Source organism: Myxine glutinosa, chromosome 8, assembly GCF_964187855.1.
Source record: "Myxine glutinosa chromosome 8, kmMyxGlut1.1, whole genome shotgun sequence".
NCBI classification, from domain to species: domain Eukaryota; kingdom Metazoa; phylum Chordata; class Myxini; order Myxiniformes; family Myxinidae; genus Myxine; species Myxine glutinosa.
In genome coordinates, this window is record NC_136268.1 from 108,873,176 (window position 1) to 108,893,862 (window position 20,687).

Consider the following 20,687-nt stretch of genomic DNA (forward strand, 5'->3'; position numbering starts at 1 on the left):
TCCACACCATGCCATGTTTTGATTATTTTTTATGTGCAAATGTTTTGGATTGTGAGACGCATCATGACGTGGGTGTGACATTGTGCTTGATGTTCCATCTCTTCCTCCTTATGAGGGTTGATGATGAATTGGGTGATGGCAAATTTTGGCTAGAGGGATTGTGGTGACGAATTTGGTATTGAAGAAATATGGGGAAGACGTGACAGTAGCGACGAATTTGTAAATGTGTAGATTTTGTACATATGGGGTAAGGGCAAGGGTAGTGTAGGTGACAGGGGGGTGACGTACGGTAGGGACGAGCTTTCTCACTTCGCCCTCCGTACGCATTTCACCTTGCATTGCCTTGTTTGATGTGTACCCTTGTGACCTTACCCCTCGCTCATCTGTCTTCCCCCTTTTGTCTCCCACATGACCTTTGCGCCATTGGGCGCCGAGGGGAGCGTGCGTGAGTCGGCCATTGTGCGCCCGGAACTCCCAGAACCAGCTGTCTGCATCGATGCACCACATTATGGACCACATGTCTGTGGCCGAGCACCACTTATGGACCCCATGGGTTGGGGCGTGGCCCCTCTGCTGGAACCAGCCATGAGGGCCCGAAATCTTGCTGGCGGACCTTGGCCACAGGGCACCGATGCCCCACAGGTGAACCACAGTAGTCGGCCTCGTGGGCCATAAATAAATAAAAGGGACACGTTGGGTGCATTTTATTGTAACTAATAATGGTAAGTTAGGTTGGAGAACCAGATTACAGATACCATTATTAGTAACTCCCAACCGCAACCAGGTCGACTCCATATGATGAGTGGATACCAGAGATAACGTTACCGTGTGGCAGGCGGTGCTTATCGCTCCCAGCAGGGTGCAGCAGCAGCTGTATGGGACACCTTGCTGGCGGTTCTCCACTGATGATATGAAGGTCGCATAGTGACTGATATAAAAACCGAAAGGTTCACAGAGTTACAAGTGTATGGAAGCCTCACTGCGTTGCCCTGATGAAGCCCCAACAAGGGCGAAACCAGGTCGGTAACTGTGAGTTTTGCATGCACTTGTGACAGTATCTGAATTTATAATCCGTAATGACGCACTGCTAGATGGTTCCTCTGGAGCTTTGCAGGCAATGCGGACATGCATGGCGATGACGTCATGTTGTCCGCTCATTAGGTTGGAGAACCAGATTACAGATACCATATGTATATATATATATATATATATATATATATATAATATATATATATATATATATATATATATATATATATATATATGTATATATGTATATATTATGTATATATGTATGTATATATATATATATAGATATATATATATATATATATATATATATATATATATATATATATATATATATATATATATATATATATATATATATATAGATAGATATATATGTATACAGACTTGGCATTTAATATGGAATATATATTTTTTCTTGACTTGGGTTTACTTTCTGAACTCAGTATATCAATCTGGTGAGTTTCTTTTACCCTTTGGTGATTTATTTGTTAAAAGAACCATGTCACTGATTGTCTGTCGCAGCAAGAAGTCAACAACAGGATTATATCACAGGTGGCGTGGCAAAATGTACGGACAGGTACATTTGATGATTGGCTTCACAGTCGGGTATACAAGGGTTGTTACGTTCTGTATTAGTGGAAAACAACTGCTGCACGTCTCCAAAAGTTATTGCCGCTTCCTCTGGAGATGGTCCGTCAACTCGACAATGCTGTTTGTCATGGAGTGGTGGCTTTACGAAATTACGGCATGAAACAGCATGCTATTGCTCGGCAGTATGGCATCACTCAAGGTCAGGTGTCAAAGATCCTGAAACGAAATGCTCAAAGGGGTGTCCCTACTCCAATACCGAGGCCAGGACATTCCCGCAGAACCACAAGGAGGGATGGTCACCAGCTGCACCAGTTAGTCTGCAATGGCCGTACCAAGTCAGCTAATCGGCTTGGGGCTGAGTGGCAGCAACTGGCAAATGTGCCTGTATCCAGAAGGCTATTCAACCAACGACTGATTCAAGCAGGCTATCGTGCCAGGCGTCCCTTGAGAAAGCCACGCCTGATCAGACAACACCGCCAGCGCCGATTGCAGTGGGCCAGAGAGCACCGTCAAATGGCAGCCAGGACAGTGGAATCACGTAATCTTCAGTGACGAGTCTAGATTTCTGGCCTATCGTCAAGATGGCCGCGTCCGAGTGCACAGACAAGTGCATGAAGCCTACAACAAAGATTGTATAGTGCCAAGAGTCCAAGCTGGAGGTGGTGGGGTGACCGTTTGGGCTGCTTTTCATGCAGGCGGCAAAACTGACCTGGTTGTTCTGAATGGAAACCTGAACCAGTTCAAGTACAGGGCCATTCTGGAAGAAACATTGCTTCCATTTGCTCGTGCAGCCTTTCGAGGAAACTTTGTCTTCCAAGATGACAATGCATGGCCTCATCGTGCTCGCATGATCCAACACTTTCTTGCTGACCGTGGTGTAGAGCATATGGAGTGGCCTGCCATGTCCCCGCATATGAATCCGATAGAGAACTTGTGGGCAGAATTAACGCGGCAAATCGACCACTTGGACCAGCAGCCGACCTCTGTGCGTGAATTGCAGCAGGCCGTTGTCACTGCATGGCAAGCGATTCCTGTCCAAACCTTGGCAAATCTCGTGAACAGCATGCCTCAACGTGTATGTGCTCTCGTGAATGCTCGTGGGGGTTACACGAAGTACTGAACTGTAATTTTACTGTCTGTAATCCCAGTCGTAATTTAACTTTTGTTTTTGTTAAAAAAAATTTTTGGCTAATGTGCAAAATAAAGAGATACTTCTGGAAAACGTACAGAAGTTTAACACAGTACTGTCCATGAATTGAGTTCGATATCAGTTTACAGCACTTTCAAGGATCAATTTATTTGTTTCGAAATGTCAAATGTGGTTTTTCTTTCTTTTAAAGGTCACATTGACAAAATCTCGAATAATTTCAACATAATTCCAATGAACTTTTGGTTCTAAGACATCTTGAAAAGTAAGTTCACCGCCAGAAAAAAATATTCCATATTAAATGCCAAGTCTGTATATGTATATATATATATATATATATATATATATATATATAATTGTATATATATGTATAATTGTATATATATATGTATGTATATGTATGTATGTATATATGTATGTATGTATATATGTATGTATATATATATATGTATGTATGTATATATGTATGTATATATATGTATATATGTATGTGAAGAATCAGCTCTTCGTTTGGAAAAGAAGTCCACAAATAGCCTGAAAAATGACGCAGCTTTTTAATCAAAACCAACTTATACAGATCCGGAAGAAGCCAAGACATCTACAGCAAGAGCCAGTCTCATGCCACGTCAAGCCTTCCTGGAAACACATTGATTCCCAGTCCATTTATATAGGGACACGTTTTATCAGGAAATCTCCGAGGGAACAAACAACACTGGGAGAGGTTCCTCCCCGGTGGGCCAAGCCCCCACCGTCATCCGCTCTGTCATTCGGGGGAGTCAGCCCTTCCTTATCATTCGGACCAAATGTTTCTCTGGGCTCCGAGAAAACAGAAATGTAACTCACAAAGAGTGCATGCTTGGCCAGATAAGCCCAGAGCAAATATATGGGTTCACATGAGTAATTCAAAGCATGTTTATACAGAGTCATGCGTTGCTGTGATTAATACAAAATATATATGGTCAACGATAGGTTTACGCAAAAACACGCGCATGTGGGCGTGGTTTTACGACCAGCCTCGAAAAAAGCACACGTATACAATTGTCCAGCATGACCTCATTTTAAGCCTTTCCTCATCCAAAACTAAAACGAAGCAAAAACCCTTTATTAACTTTATGAAAATAGCATTTTTAAACATCATATAAATCATAACACATTAGCAACCAACGTCTATAACTGAACTTTAGGCAATAACAAATCTACTACTTGACATTCCTTCCTCTTGTCTCGTCGAGACAAAGTATCTTAAGAGACAACGTGCCACATCGGGCTTTATTGAAAAATAATTGTGTAATACGGGTATTGAAAAAATAATTGTGTAATGCGGGTATCTCCCAAGGGCATATCGTGCGCCCAAAGCGCCTCGCCCGTGCATTTGGCGAACGTGTCGTGTGGTGCGTGCTCGGAGCCTGAGGGCTCAGAACATGAAAGTCCATTAACGTTTCGGATCCACAACGAAGGTGTCTGGTCCAGATGAGGTTCTGCTCCGCCAGAGGGCCACCACCTCCTCTGCGGAACTTGCTCCCCCCACCCTTTGCAGACCCAGTCCTTGCAGATCTTCGAAGTTAATCAACGATCATGCCCATGAGGTCCCTCACGTGCTGCTGTTCTGGGGAATACATAATATTGTCAGTATCTTGTGTCTCAATTTCCTGGTCAGGGTACAGAGCGTAAAAATCCGATTCACTTGAAGCATTTGAACTTAATACATATGAAGCAAAGAGAGGAACTTCCTTTATGTCAAAGTCTCCCATGGGCGCCTGGTCGGCTTGCGGGTCTAGGATATCCACGTCGGGTCCCTCGACCGCCAGACCCAGTGTCGCAATCAGATCCATAGTTGGGTTGAAAGGGGGCGTGCAGCTGTCAGCTTGTAATACATAAGCAGCGTTAGCCAGTACACGCAAGGGGTTTATAGCACAAGTATCACAGTCATCACATACACCGTTACAGGCAGCAGCCAGTTCCCACATGGGATCCGCACAAGTATCACAGTCATTACAAAATTCAATGCAATTTTCTGGAGCGCCGGTCGCAACTGCCTTGTTGAAGGACCCGTTCAGGTCGACGGCCTCTGTGGTCAGAGCCATAGTCGTTGTCGGCGGCTTCTTCACTTTCCATCCTGTAAAATACTTTCTCATACAGAGGAGGACTAGAGATTTCATTAGTGCCCCCCAAATTACTACCCCGATTATCACAGCCAGTGCGGTCAATAACCACTTCACTATGGTGCCCGTCCATCCCTGGAACCAGTCAGTGAGCCAGCTAAATTTATAAGAATTTTCGCGCGCGATCCGATCGATCCAATAGTATGTCATGAGCCGTAGCGGTGTCGTTTGCCACCTTTTCTAGGGCCAAAGCCAATTTATCTATCCGGAAACTATCCATGACTGTGCCCGCTCCTGGGAAGAAGAAACCAAACACCTTTTCCCATAGACTCCCGTGTAGTTTAGTGGTTCCATCTTCGTTCATGACTGACCTCTTATAATGCCTGTCCAAGGACTTTGGGTCTAGCTCATCCAGTATCTCAACGTCAGGAAGGACTGAACCCAGATAACATGTGCCCCCCCAATTATTTGGTAAATAGGGGTAAGCCTTGTCGCCGCATATAAACATTGTCCCATGGGGTGGGACCAGGTGGGTGGATAAGCACTGGAGTCCCTTTACCACCCCATTAATCCTACTAACCCCCCTAGAGAATGTTATAGCCCTTATGTTGTGGTTGCGTTTATCTTGCAGTACTATTCGTAATGTAATCCCCGAGCTCCCTTGTCCCAGCTTCCCGGGGAGAGTGTAGGCGCATTCTGATTCTCCCATACGCAAGTGGCCGGAACCCTGGAGGCAGACCCTCCCTTTCTGTGGTTTGACCCAGACGGGGGCAGGCCTCTCGGCCACATGGGCAATCATTGGCGGGCGATAATTAAATTGTCGATTGCAACTCTTGCCGTTGTCAACCCCTTCTCTTTCCAGCGTGGTGACTAAACATGGGGAATCGATAGGTTGTGAGCAGAGGTCATTGAGGGACAGAGGTAGCACTATCATGTGTATTCCTGTGGTGCCTGCTTGGGGAAAGCGCATGCACGACCAGCAGTGTGTCCTATTTTGAATTGTTGCCACTTCCCTGGCCACTTTCCAATATGTGTTTTCACCCTTCTTTGGGGCCTTATTCTGGGGTTGTGGCGTGAGTATGTATTCGATGCATGGTATGTAGTTCCTTTCGCCACCGGCCGCGCCAGGGGTCCAGACGCTGCACCGGACCTGCATGGTCATGTCTTTCCCTAGGCGTGTGCGTGTTTGTAGCTTAAAATCAGGGGTTCCCCATTGGTATCCTGGTTGGGCCAAGGTCTTAATGCTAGCTTGCCCGTCTTCCCGGAACTCTCGTTGCTTTTGTAGTACCATGCCAACGCGTCCAGGCCCTGCCGACAGTGCTAGCCAATTTATGTTCACCCAATTTGTGTGCAGGGCTTTCTGTTCGAAACATGGTAGTGATACTCTTTGTCCCCATGTTACGGTGAGGTGTCGGGTTTCGTTTTCGCATCTATTGGAATCGGAGTTTCCCCTAGCTGCTGTCGCTATCAATAGTATTGTACCTATGATTAGGCCCATCCTTACTGTGGTTGCTGTGGTGTAGTGTCTGGTGCTTGTATGGCCAACTTACAGTGCGTGGCGTGGATCCACGAGGTCTTGCCCTCGCAAAAGACTGCCGTTGGTGTAGTCAGCAACACCTGGACTGGTCCCTTCCACCTTGGTTCCAAGGCGTTCTTGCAGGTGAAGTGCTCCACGAATACCTGGTCTTTTTCCTCTGGTGGAACACCTGGTCCACAAGTCTCCTGGGAACGCCTGGTCTACAGGTCTCCAATTCATAGATTCAATTCATTCAATTCATAGTTTCATAGAACACCTTTTCTCCAATTTCCTAATCCACTTTTTTCAAGTGGATCCAATTTTATCCAATATTCAATTTTTAAATTCAATCCCATTTAATCCAGTCCAATTCAGATTAAATTCAATCCTTCTCTCAGCATCCCATTACCTGTTTCCAACATCAATAAAAATAAAATTATAAAATTAATAAAAAATCAATCATCTCAACTCTCAAATCGAATCAAAAAATAAAAATAAACGAAAATTACTTCAGCGAGAGTTTCAACTAGAATTAACACAAACAAACCACCATTAACCTCCATTAACACAAACAAACCACCATTAACCTCCATTAACCTCCCCCTATTATTTATTTATTTTCACGAATAAACAAATAATAGAAATAACCTGGTTTACTTCCAATTTCAATTCTGGTCAGTTCTGGTGTCTGGTCACACACAATGTTTTCCTCACCCACTGTGATTCGCTCAAAATAGATTCTCACTGTTATATCTGAAATTCGTCTCATGAAAACCCATTCAAGAGTCCGGTGTAACAGATAGCCAAACACATAGACACGCCGAAGACCCCAGGGTACCCATCAAACTAGCTTGTCCCCAGATCCACAACACAGCGAAACATGTAACTTTACTAAAATAATCACTTACTCATAACTAATACTCATAATAACTCATAATTACTTATGTAATTACTCATACCAATACTTACTTAAAATAATGTAATATCCCAATCTTCACCCCCTATGCAAATCGAAGCACCCCGGACAATCCACAACCAATATCAACCACTGTAGCCGCCTTCCCGATTCCAGGCAGCCACACGCAGCCACATACATCTCCCTCCACGTCACACAAGACAACAGCCAACGAGTGTGTCCACCACACAGAAACCTTTGGCAATGCAACAACCGAACTCCCAGACAACCAACAACAAAACCCAATCCATCTCCATGGCTCATCAAGCAGTTCCAACTTAATCCAGCTTCACATACCGATTTCCCCAAAAACTCGTGAAACTTCACCCCCATTCTGGAAAAACCCTGGACTAAACCCTGACACCCTAAATAACTTCAGACCCATCTCCAATCTACCCTTTCTGTCAAAAGTTTTGGAACGTGCTGTGGCCACTCAACTCAAACATCACCACTCTGCCAATAACCTGTATGAAACATCCCAATCCGGATTCTGCTCCAGCCACAGTACTGAAACTGCTCTCCTCAAAATCACCAGCGACCTTTTCTCTCCTCTGATGCTGGCAACCTCAACATTTTCATCCTCCTCACCTCAACGCCTCCTTTGACATCATCAATCACGCCATCCTCCTCACCCTGTTTAGACCAGCTTGTGCCTATTAAACCCAAATCAGTTCACTCCCAAGCTTCACATGGACCACCTACTACTCTCAAATTATCCACTCTGGCTCCGGAATCCCAAAAGCACTCTTCTCTACAATAAACAAACTAAATAAACAAACTTTACAACGTGAACAAACTCCTCAGCACCCTGGATACCGCCACCTGTCATTCAGAGTAGACAACAGCATCTCCTTTCTGGCTTTCAGCATCTCCTTTCTCCTTTCTGGCATCCAAATGAAATTCTGGCTTCAAATCAACTTCCTCGACCTTAACTATGATAAATCTAAATTAATCTTCGTTTGCCCACAACCACTCACCAAATTCACCCATAACTTTGCCCCCAACATCGATGGTCATTTGAACACAAATTGAACAAAATTAATCGAACACAACACTTCCATTAACTCGACATTCTTTTCACAGCACAAAGTTCACTTGAACATCTTTTTCCTGGATACTCCCTCTTTATTTTTATACCATACCATGCTTCTCCACTTGCAACCCAAATATTTTCCATGAAATAAATAAAATGAATTTTTTGAATCTTCTCATTATTTGAAAGTTTACAAAATGTCCCAAATCTGTATATTATTTTCTACTGTGGTTATATTAAACCATTATTTTACATTCGTTACACTCCCTCCAAAATTGTTACACTTCTCAAAAACCGTTACACTTCTCAAATTCGTTACACACTTCTCAAAACCGTTACAATATATATATATATATATATATATATATATATATATATAAATCCAACTTTCAATAAACTGAAAATTGCTTCGCCATGGAATAGTCCACCACTCATATAAATAATCATAAGAGTTCTGCGAAACATCTCCATCTTTAAAACTTAGCCAACCAATTTTAAACCACATGTTTTCCCCCCAAAAAACAAGTCACATTCTTTGTATATTGCCAACATTGTTCATCGTTTAAGTATCATCCAGAACTAAATTTTTATAAACCATCAACTTGTAGATGCATTTATTTATATCCCATTAACCCAAGAACTCTCAATTGCTTGGTTATATTTTAGTAATGTCATATATCCATATTTCTTTCCAAAATGTTCCTGATATACACATTAATCCCATCTGTCTTTGTTTCCAGATGAACTCAAATCAGGAAATCAACACAAATCCTTATTACCTCCAATCAACTCAAAATTAAATCAAACAATTCAAAACCAGATCGGATCAGCGATCAAAAATCACTTTTCCAATCAACAATTCATTCAAAGACCAAGCTTAAAAACACAACTCTCATCTTACTGTGACAAGTAAGCAACCAACCTACTTCACACTAAACAAATAACTTTTCATCACCCCTTTCTTCTCCACCGCCTCTTACACTTAAACAGATCATAATTACTCACTCATACACTATTGCCCATCACCCAGTTCATATAAACTCCATTGTTGTCCTGTCCATCTCTCTGTTTGTGGATCCGGTGCAAAGTTACACAAAGTTCCCGTTTACATTTTGTGACTCACAGCTCCTGCCTCCATGGAACAATGACGCCTAAGCACTCAATTAGCCCTCCCAGTACCAAAGACTTACAATCAGACCGACAGACAGACAAATAACAGAGGCATGTCGCCAGCCCCAGCACAGGACATCACCTTTCCGGGCAGGCACAATATAATCCACAGCATCGAAATGCCAATTTCTATCCGGAGCCTCGCAAAGCCAAAATCCATGCATGCGTGCTCCATCATGCAACCCGATCTGTACTCGGTGCGCCCGGCGCCCCCTATAATCAGTGAGTTATAATAACCACAATATCTCTGGCACCCAACTCGTGATACCACAATTTAATCCACGTTACTTGCATCTCTTCATCCTCCCAAATGTCCTCCATTTAACGTGACTCAAATCCATCTCAAATCCCCACAGCTCGATCGAACACGTCACTGTACTCGGCTCGGTTAAATTAAATTCCAAGCGTACTGTACCTGACGCTTCCACAACAACAAAAAACTCGATATTCTCTGTCCACTAATTATGTACATGATTTTGGTTTTACCCACAATATAATGTCCCGATATTCTCCTTCCAGATTTAGGTTCTATATCCTGTCGTTAAAGCAACACCTCGTAGACTGACTGCCTGTCGTTCTTCCAAGGTTAGTGAATTACCTCTGACCTTTCCCTTGCATATCTCGAACAAAGGTCAACTAAACTTTAAAAGGTCAAACTTCGAATTGGTCAACACAAATGCATTGATGCATCTTCCAGCCGCCACTCCGCACTGTACCTTACTGTATGAACAAGACTTCCTGTTGGAACTTGGCTCCGGAAATTAATTACTCTGTCTTGAAATCGTTTATTTTAGCCATCTTAAATAAATCCATCCATCTATCCATCTTATAAATAACGTATTCGTCCTGTGACATTGCCTGGCATATATGTCGCAGCCGGCCACTATTCCGACATGGCTCGTCTGACATGAACGTCCGACATCCAGCAAAGTCGAAATGACCCACAATGCATTTGGGCACACATCCTCCTCTGAGAGTGGGCGAGTTATCGCCGGCACTCTGAGCAAATCTCATACAGCACACCCGTGACTCGCGGCTCGCTCGGCTCCTGTCTGAACACACAATAACTCTACTCTAACTTCCACGGAGCCGCACGGCGGAAACGCAGGTTTGTACCACATTTTAATTAAACGAACATTGCCAGGATTCTCGGATAGACGTTTAATTTCACAACACGCATGACAAAAATCCGATTTAAATTCAGAGATCGCCGATCGACCTGGCACAACCATCTCAACGCGACGACGCCACGCCGCCCCCCGTCTTGGCGCGCACCCTCGTGCCTCCACACGAATCCCAACACTCCCTGCACGCCGCTCTATTCGCGTTCACGGCGGGGTTTTTTACCTCACGTTGGGACATGCAGTCGGCTGTCATAACAAAGTGCGAAAAGCTGTCATAACAAATCTGCGACCTGACATGTAGTGAGCTGTCAGAACATTGAGCTGTCAGAACTCATCCCTAGCTCGTAAACATCGCAAAAAAACAGGATCTCCGACGCTTGACCTCTCTGACCCAAAATGCACTATATGACACCAATTCCAAAGGTGAGCTGCCTCAGCGATACATCCCACACATACAATCCACAATATCTGCCATTGAATGAACTCTTCGATTCAAGTAAAACACACATATTGATTCGAATTCTGAACCTCCAGTTCCACAAACTCCAAACCTCCGTCCGGCTGCCGCTCGAAAGACAAAGCAGCCCATCCTGCAACCATCTCCAAGAACCCGCTTCATATCAACAGTAGGTCGACGAGGGCACTCCGAGTGCTTTCCTGACCCGATTTATATCAATTCGCTTCCCAAACAACTCCCAAACAGATGAAAATCCGGACTCAGTTCAGGACCTCGCCTGTTCTCTCGGATAGACGCTAAAATGGACATTCCCGGCCTGAATTTCCCCCATGTCGAGCAGACCACTTACAAAGCTTCACACCGAAACCCTCTGCTTTGCATATGTCATACAGACAGATACATTGGCCAGATACACACGTCAATTAACATCCCAATATACATTCATTCCTCATTCATATACTCATAGAAGTCTCCCAGACTTCGCGCGAAACTCAGATCGACTCAAATCATGCCTTTCTCCAGCCACTCCCAAACAATCTTTGCTCATTCATGTTACGTCTCTCATTCAAGGAAAAGGATTTTTGGGACGGGTTGGACTGAGGTGAAAAAAAGGGAAGGCAGGGCGGGGGGTGTTGGGGTGTTGCCTAGAGCCCCGGGACTGAGCTCAGGTCTTGGGGGGGTGGGGGGTGTTGCCTAGAGCCCCGGGACTGAGCTCAGGTCTTGGGGGGTTGGGGGGTCTTGGTCTGGTATCTGGTCCAGCGGCATCAACCGCTGATTTACTTGTTTAACTGCTTACTTAATTGTCCTCTGTCCTGTAGCTTCAATAACTATAGCTGCAATGCTTAAAATTTCAATATTTCAAAAACCATTCCTGTCCTTCTCACCCTGTGGCCACCTGGCCCATTTCCTGTGAGCTTATTTATTTTCTCTTGTCCACCAGGTCCTGGCCTGTTTCTATCTGGACCTCTGTTGCTTTGGCCTTCTATCTAAGTTTAGCCACAGCCCTTCGTTCCCTGGCATGCAATGGCATACCCCATCTTGTCTCTGGGCTGTTCCTTCCTGGAAAAATCTTGGCCACCTGGCTTCAGCCTATATGGCTGTCCGACCTCATTTTCCCCTCCTGGTGCTAACTGTAACTTTAAGCTTACTGTTAAGTCCTTCCTGGTATCCTTACTTGTTTATCCTGGCTTTAACAAAGCCACGTCATTCTGAGGCCTAAAATGAGCCTTTACTTACAATTTCTGTTCGAGTGCAGGCATCGCGGAAGACAAGGAGACTGAACCCGCTTGAGGGAGGAAGGTACGAATTTGGAATAATAGCCCTCTGATATAAAACAACTCCCACCTTTAATCAAATCCACGTGCCGGCGCGCCTCAGGCAGCCTTCCTCCTGTCCCTCGGGCTCCGTTTCCCGTCGTCCGGTGCTGACCCCACTCCTGGTACCATCTGTGAAGAATCAGCTCTTCGTTTGGAAAAGAAGTCCACAAATAGCCTGAAAAATGACGCAGCTTTTTAATCAAAACCAACTTATACAGATCCGGAAGAAGCCAAGACATCTACAGCAAGAGCCAGTCTCATGCCACGTCAAGCCTTCCTGGAAACACATTGATTCCCAGTCCATTTATATAGGGACACGTTTTATCAGGAAATCTCCGAGGGAACAAACAACACTGGGAGAGGTTCCTCCCCGGTGGGCCAAGCCCCCACCGTCATCCGCTCTGTCATTCGGGGAGTCAGCCCTTCCTTATCATTCGGACCAAATGTTTCTCTGGGCTCCGAGAAAACAGAAATGTAACTCACAAAGAGTGCATGCTTGGCCAGATAAGCCCAGAGCAAATATATGGGTTCACATGAGTAATTCAAAGCATGTTTATACAGAGTCATGCGTTGCTGTGATTAATACAAAATATATATGGTCAACGATAGGTTTACGCAAAAACACGCGCATGTGGGCGTGGTTTTACGACCAGCCTCGAAAAAAGCACAACGTATACAATTGTCCAGCATGACCTCATTTTAAGCCTTTCCTCATCCAAAACTAAAACGAAGCAAAAACCCTTTATTAACTTTATGAAAATAGCATTTTTAAACATCATATAAATCATAACACATTAGCAACCAACGTCTATAACTGAACTTTAGGCAATAACAAATCTACTACTTGACATGTATATATATATATATATATATATGTATATATATATATATATGTATATATATATATATGTATATATATATATATGTATATATATATATGTATATATATATATATATGTATATATATATATATATGTATATATATATATATGTATATATATATATATGTATATATATATATATGTATATATATATATATATATGTATATATATATATATATATGTATATATATATATATGTATAAATATATATATGTATATATATATATATGTATATATATATTGTTACAGACACGACTTTGATGTTAAGGTGGGCCGAGCGGAATGGCCGTCGTGTCCGCACAAATTACCCGATTGTACTCGAACGTTGACGAAGCCGCGCCACGCTGGCTCAATAAGGAAAAAGAAGACACACGGCTGAATTATAATGACAGACACCAGGGATACGGTTCTCAAGACCTCCGGAGGAGATTATATTCGTGCGGAAGGTCAGATTACAGGGACGAGAGGTATATCACAGAAAGACAGGCACTTAGACACACTCTTATATTAACCCCGGACAGACGACAGACAAACGGGACAACGGCTGACTCACACGGGGGTTGATGGCAGGAAAGCGGGTATCGATGGCTCCAGGTCCTCCTGGGCTCGGGGCAGGATCAACACGGTTCGGTCCAGAGATGCGGGGAGGTCTCGTCGCAGCGCTCAGAGGTGACGTTCTTTCTCAGGCGGGGCTTTCTCAGGCCTCTCCAAACTCAGGCGCATCTGTTTCAGCGCTCGCAGGTCCGTCTTTCTCCAGCTGGGGGCGCATCTCTCTCAGCGCTCGCAGGTCCTTCTTTCTCTTCAGCTGGGGGCGCATCTCTCGTCACATCCGGCGCGTGGCCGCGTATATCCGGCGGGGAGTGACACGCCCTCGGCTCGCCAGCTCCGCCTCGTGGAATCGGCACGTTGCTTCTCATTGGGTGCGTGCGGGGGGTTTACCAGGCTCCGCCCTTGACGAGGAGCTGACAAGGAGCCCCTTCGTGGTAACCCCGTGGAGCGCATGGTCTGGAGCGCATCGTCTGGAGCGCATTGTCGATGGCGGCGAACCGAGCCGGTGGGAGGACGCACACTCCCCCCCCGCGCAGCGCCGTGCCCCTCTGTTGTTGTAGACGGGGAAGAAGATGGGAGGAGGTATGGGAAAGGTCCTAAACTCACTACTGATGCCATATAATCACATTCTGGTGCAACGAAGAGTCATAATTAATGGAGACGAGGCCTTAACTGACATAGAATAAGAATAACTAGGAAGATGTCCGAAAGTTGTCTACGTGTGGTGCGGTGGACCTGGGCACGACATTTAATGGGGGAATAAGGGGAAGGTCGGCTCTACTGATTGTTATTTACATGCAATGGGACTAGGGAATGGGGGATTGGGGAAAGTTGGGGAGTATTGGAGAAAATAGGGGAATATTTACAAGCGGATATGGAGGCCAAATTCCATATTCGCAACATTGCACCCTTCTCTACCCTCGGGGCGTCCCGACCCGATAAATTTTTACCTACTTTAGTGTGGCACGCAATGTAGTTCCCTCTACTATTAACTCTACCCTGAGTGCGACAGTTTTACAGATATTCACAAATGAGTAAATATGTCCCCCTGCGACGTTGCACCCTTCTCCTCACAGAAACACACCCACAGGATAACCGAATCCGGAAAGAATTCTCAAACTAAACATACAGCCGGTAGGGAGCATTATTTACAGGATTACGCTGATATCTACACTACGATCCAGGACCTGTCTTTGGAGGAACACATGCAGATGTTATGCATAGAGAGAGCACGCTTGCCAGCATCGATACACCAACCCACGAGTGCTCTGTGGCCGACGGCCTTTAATAACGTGCAGAGCACCCTTCCCGAGCATCAAAAGCACCACCCCACCACCAATCGGTGCAGTCACCATTGTTCATTGGAATAAAAATAAATTCGACAACCCCTAACCCTGCAGGTGTCTCTTGCTCTTCTTGTGGTGCACTTGGTGTTAACTAATAGTGGTTCACCTGTATGGCATAGGTGCCACGTTGACCCATAGGTCCATCCCCGGGTGGTGCTTGGCCGCAAACGAACTGCGGTCCATTGTGGGTGGCCACAAACATTGCGGTCCATATGGTGTATCGATCCCGGCAGCAAACAGCGAAAGTGCAGGCCCACAACTGCGCAGCCAGCACCTCTCTCTCCTCTCTCTCTACCCCAAAGCCAGATCCTCGGAGGTGGGAGACAAAAGAAGCAGACAAGTGAGTAAGGTGGTAAGGGCGCAAAAGTGCACGCAATGTAAGGTGATGCACACTGGGGGCACATGGGAACCAGGTGAGACAGGTACGTTCCTATCGTACGCCCCCCCCCCCACCAGGTAACCTACATGGCCCCTCCCTTACCCCTTACTGTATCCACAAAACACAACACTACCCATAAACATCTACTTTACAAATCAACAAACATCCCTACTGTCTTCCCCGTTCCTCCCATAAACCAAATTCGTCTTCTCTCCCTCCTAACCAATCAAATTTGCCATTTTCAACTCTCATCAAAATTTGCCATCTCCAACTGAACATCAAAATTTGCCATTACCAATTCATCATCAGTCCCTCCTAGGGAGGGAGAGATGGAATCACCCCAATGTCTCATCCACGTCGTGATGCGTCTCACAAATCCACAGCAATCTCATTTCCTGCTACAAACCAAGAAAACACAGGTGTGGAGTCATCATCATCACCTCAGGTAAGTGGCTGCGTATGGTGCGACAGGTTCATCAATCCTAACTATCTCCTAAATGACTTTAACAACTTTACACTACCCGGGGTCTTTCTCCGGCCAAACCATTGGCCCTCTTACACTATGGGTTCTAAAAACCAATTCCCATTGGCCAAACTGTGGTGCTCTTCAATTTGGGGTCTCACTCCCCCGATTCATCTCCCGGTGCCCTCGCACAATTTCTGGGCTGCGGCGTGTACCTCTCCCAGTGGGTCTACCCACCTGCACACCTCCACCACTGCAGTTGCCTCCGAGCTTACCTGCTCCTTACCCTAACCTAACTACCTGGGGAAGGCCCTCTGGCACTCTCCCCACTCGGTGCCCTCTCTGGCACTGGGCTACCCGGGTCCATCCTCCGGATCCTCGGGCCCCATCCACAACTCTACCGGCTCCCAGAGCCCACCTGCGGCCTCACCTGGCCGACATCCTCACAGTGGTGGAGTGCCCAACCAACTACATGCACTAACAGGCTACACGCCCAGCCATTTCCACAACACTAATGCACCCATTCACAACACCATTCTGCAACCGCACCACAAGTGCCAATATCCAACCACAATTTACCTGTACCCTCTACCTAACACTTACACTACCCGCCCCGGGTACTCGTGAAAGGGGTCCACTCTTCCCCCATCCACACCTTCGCACCATGCACACCACTCCGTACCACTTACTCCAACTCTCTCCACACACCTGTACCTGCACACCTGTGCTCTCACACCTGGTGCCACCTGCACCCTTCTCTCCCCAAGCGCATTCGCGCTGATCCACACACTCACTACTCATACACTGCTCCACACACCTGTCCAGTTGCACACCTGTGCAATCACACCTGTTCAATTCTCACAAACACGGCATCATCTCAGCTAACTACTCCCTTCTGAAACTTGCGCTTCCCAGTCGTCCCTTTAAACTATTGCGCTCCCACGTCATTATCATCCACACTAATCTACCTGCGTCCCCACTACAGGTATCAGTCACTAACTAAACTTAACGTCACCTAATGTCAATCTCTTCTAGATCCCAACAATATAACCTAACCCACCCGGGCTAGTTTTCACTGCCATACACCCCATAATCTATTGCTCCTTTGCCCCCCACATGGGAAGGATGGTGGATTTGCCATCCCACCACATCGGGGGTCTCTCACTACCAATTTTTGCACATCAAATTTCAACAAATCAAAAATTTGCCAATCACTACCCATCATCTGCCAATCACTACTGCCAATCCCTTGCCAATCATCAAATTTTGTTTTTCTCCAATTTTGGGTCCAAAACACTAACCTCATCACCCAGTCTACTCACTAATGCCTCTCGGTGCGCCAATCCCTGTCCAAAGCCCGGCTTCGTAAAGCCAAGCCATGAATGCGGGTTGTTTTGTGCTGGCGGCTGGATGCGTCCGGCACTCGGTGCAGGGACGGGGGTTTACCCGGGCCGAGATCCCACGCACCATCTCGGCACGGAGCCATCCCATGGCTCGATCTCGGCCTGCCGGAATGCCTCACCAAAAAGTGGTCGCCATGACGACTCTTTCTATCGGGCCGCCCGCTCCGCCTAGTGGAGCACGGACGCGGCCGTTCAAAGCGAGGCCCAGCACGCACCGAGGGCCCGACTCGGCTATAAGTCGTTCTAAACTCTACCCCGTCTAACGTCGATGCTTCACCTGCATGCTTACATCCCGCAGCCCGTTCCTTGCTCACACATCCAGCCGTGCCCATGCTCCTCGTACCTTTCCTTACACACCCAGGTACTCTCATTCCACTCACAGACTTGGTCACACACCTGACCACCGAACACTTTGGCACACATTCGTTGCTCGCACACCTCACCAATACACCGCTTCGCGCCCCCTCCTCAGTCACCTCCTCTGTGACAATCACAGGTGTGCCCTCATTCGCACACCCAACCACGTGCCTCACCACCAACTCCAGCGTGCATTCCCACTCACGCTCTACCATTCCAGGTGTGCATCCTTCCATCCCAGGTGTACATCCTCGCTCACCTGTCACAACCAGCTCACTCTCCTTGTCACTCTCAATACTCTCACCTCCACTCGTGACAACGCACTCACCCTTACTCTTGACAGCACACTCTTTCCTCATGCACCTGTCCGTCACACACCTTTCTCGCGCACACTCTCCCGTTACACCCTCTGTAACACTCACCACAGGTGGACACTCTTCCTTACTTCTGACAGCGCACTCTTTCCTCATGCACCTGTCCGTCACACACCTTTCTCGCGCACACTCTTGCGCACACTCTCCGGTCACACCCTCTGTAACACTCACCACACCGCGCTTCCACGTGCTCCCTCGCACACGCGCTACGACCGACTCACTCTCGCCAGCACCCTCACTCCTTGGCACGCACTTTTTCCTCACACACCCCAGAGTCGGACTTTCTCGCACACCTCCTCTTTCGCACACCAGACCTGTCGCACACTTCACCAACGGCCTCTCACGAACACCCGGGTCTATCTCGACCCCCAAGCTTCTTAAATCCCCTGGCGCATCATACGCACGACCATATTGGTCACCACTTACACCAGGTCCTCTTCCTCTTCGCTTCTCCTCCATCACCTGCGAATCCCTCATCCGGTTAATGAGCACATTAAAGCGCGGCGTTACGCGCGCTGCTTGTGAGCAAGGAGGAAGCGGACAAGCGGTAACATATAAACGTCTTTATTGTAAGACTACACTGTAACACTGTACTGTCCCGGGCTGGGCGCCCGGTGTATATCATGAGGCCACGCCTACCCCTGGTGCGTGGCCACCGCCCACTTGGTGCGCGGAATGATGTCACCACGCCAGTGGGCTTTTGTGTCCGCCACACGCGCCCCCCCAGAATTCCCGCGCACCTGGAGGGCCAGTTTGCGGGGCAGACGAATGACCCGGCCGAAGCGCCCCCTGGCGATCGGCGGCGTCCGGGGTGCAGGGATGCCAGGTGGGATGCCCCTGGCTGCCCCTGGGATGGGTGCAGGACCGGGGGGCGGCGTGGCGGCGGGGCTGGGCGGTGCCGGGGGTCCGCCCGCAGGAGGGCGGCCCCGACGTGGGGGTCGGGCCACTGGCGGTGGATGGTCCACATCGAGGTGGGCCGGCTTGAGGCGGTCTACCGAAACGCGGTCAGGAGTACCGCCGATGTCCAGGGTGAAGTGCTTCGCCCCGGTCTCCAGCACGCGGAAAGGCCCGTCGTACGGGGGCCGCAGTGGTGTCCGATGGGCATCGTGGCGGACGAAGACGTACTCCGCCGTGCGAAGCTCCGGGGCGACGTGCGTCGGTGGGTGCCCGTGGCATGCCGTTGGCACCGGGGCGAACCTCTGGGCGGTCTCTTGTAGAGCGGAGCGCTGCTGTGCCGCGGACCATGGTGCCGTGGAGTCGGGGAGGAACTCGCCCGGCACCCGCAGCGGTTGCCCGAAGACCAATTCCGCCGCGGATGCGCACAGGTCCTCCTTGGGCGCCGTCCGGAGGCCCAGCAGGACCCAGGGGAGCCTGTCGACCCAGCCGCCGTCGCGGAGGGTGGCCCGGAGCGCGGCCTTCAATGAGCGGTGAAATCGCTCACACAGGCCGTTAGCCTGGGGATGGTAGGCCGTGGTTCGGTGCAGCCGGACCCCGAGCCCCTGCGCAACCGCCCCCCAGAGCTCCGAGGTGAACTGGGGGCCGCGGTCGGATGAGATGTCTGAGGGGGCGCCGAACCGGGCGACCCAGGTGGCGATGAAAGCCTGCGCGACATCGGCCGCCGTTGTCGACGCCAAGGGCACGGCCTCCGGCCACCGGGTGGTGCGGTCCACCATGGTGAGGACGTAGGTGAAACCCCGCGAGGGGGGCAGAGGTCCCACCAGGTCCACGTGGACGTGGTCAAACCGGCGTTCCGGCACCGTGAACGGGGCCAACGGGGCCTGGGTGTGCCGGTGCACCTTGGCGCGCTGGCACGCGAGGCACGTCCTGGCCCAGCCGTGGACGGCCTTCCGGAGGCCATGCCAGACGAACTTGTCGGCGATCAGCCTTTGGGAGGCCCTCGCGCCCGGGTGGGACAGGCCGTGGATGGCGTCAAACACCTGGCGCTGCCAGCCCGCGGGCACGATGGGGCGAGGACGCCCGAGGGAGACGTCGCACAAGAGGGCCGCGCCCGCGCCGTCAAACGGCACCTCGGTGATGCGGAGGCCCGTGACGGCGGTCCGCAAGGCCTGGACGTCGGGGTCAGCGGCCTGGTCCGCTGCCATCCGGGCATAGTCGATGCCGAGGTGGACTGCGTGGGCGACGGCCCGGGAAAGGCAATCCGCCACCGGGTTGTCCTTCCCCGCGACGTGCTGGATGTCCGTCGTGTACTCGGACACGGCCGAGAGGTGACGCTGCTGCCGGGCCGACCACGGCTCGGTGACTTTGCCCATCGCAAAGATCAGCGGCTTGTGGTCGACGAAGGCAGTGAACGCCCGGCCCTCGAGCAGATGGCGGAAGTGCCTGACCGCCAAGTGAAGTCCGAGCAACTCGCGGTCGAAGGTACTGTAACGGCGTTCGGGCGGGCGAAGCTGCCGGCTAAAGAACGCCAGCGGTTGCCAAGCTCCACGCACCCATTGCTCATGCACTGCGCCCACCGCGTAGTCCGAGGCAT

The 20,687-nt window shown here is 48.5% G+C and overlaps 1 protein-coding gene and 1 long non-coding RNA gene across 3 annotated transcripts in view; one reads left to right on the top strand and one right to left on the bottom strand.

Moving 5' to 3' along the window:
- Positions 1 to 20,687, top strand: part of LOC137432830 (aromatic-L-amino-acid decarboxylase-like) — a 171,863-nt gene that overhangs the window by 46,316 nt on the left and 104,860 nt on the right. The gene's annotated exons all lie outside the window — the stretch shown is intronic.
- LOC144893317 (uncharacterized) lies at positions 13,732 to 15,637 on the bottom strand. Its single transcript, XR_013624377.1, has 2 exons — positions 15,327 to 15,637; positions 13,732 to 14,422 (listed from the first exon to the last, which is right to left on the bottom strand). It is a non-coding gene; the product is annotated as an uncharacterized LOC144893317 (long non-coding RNA).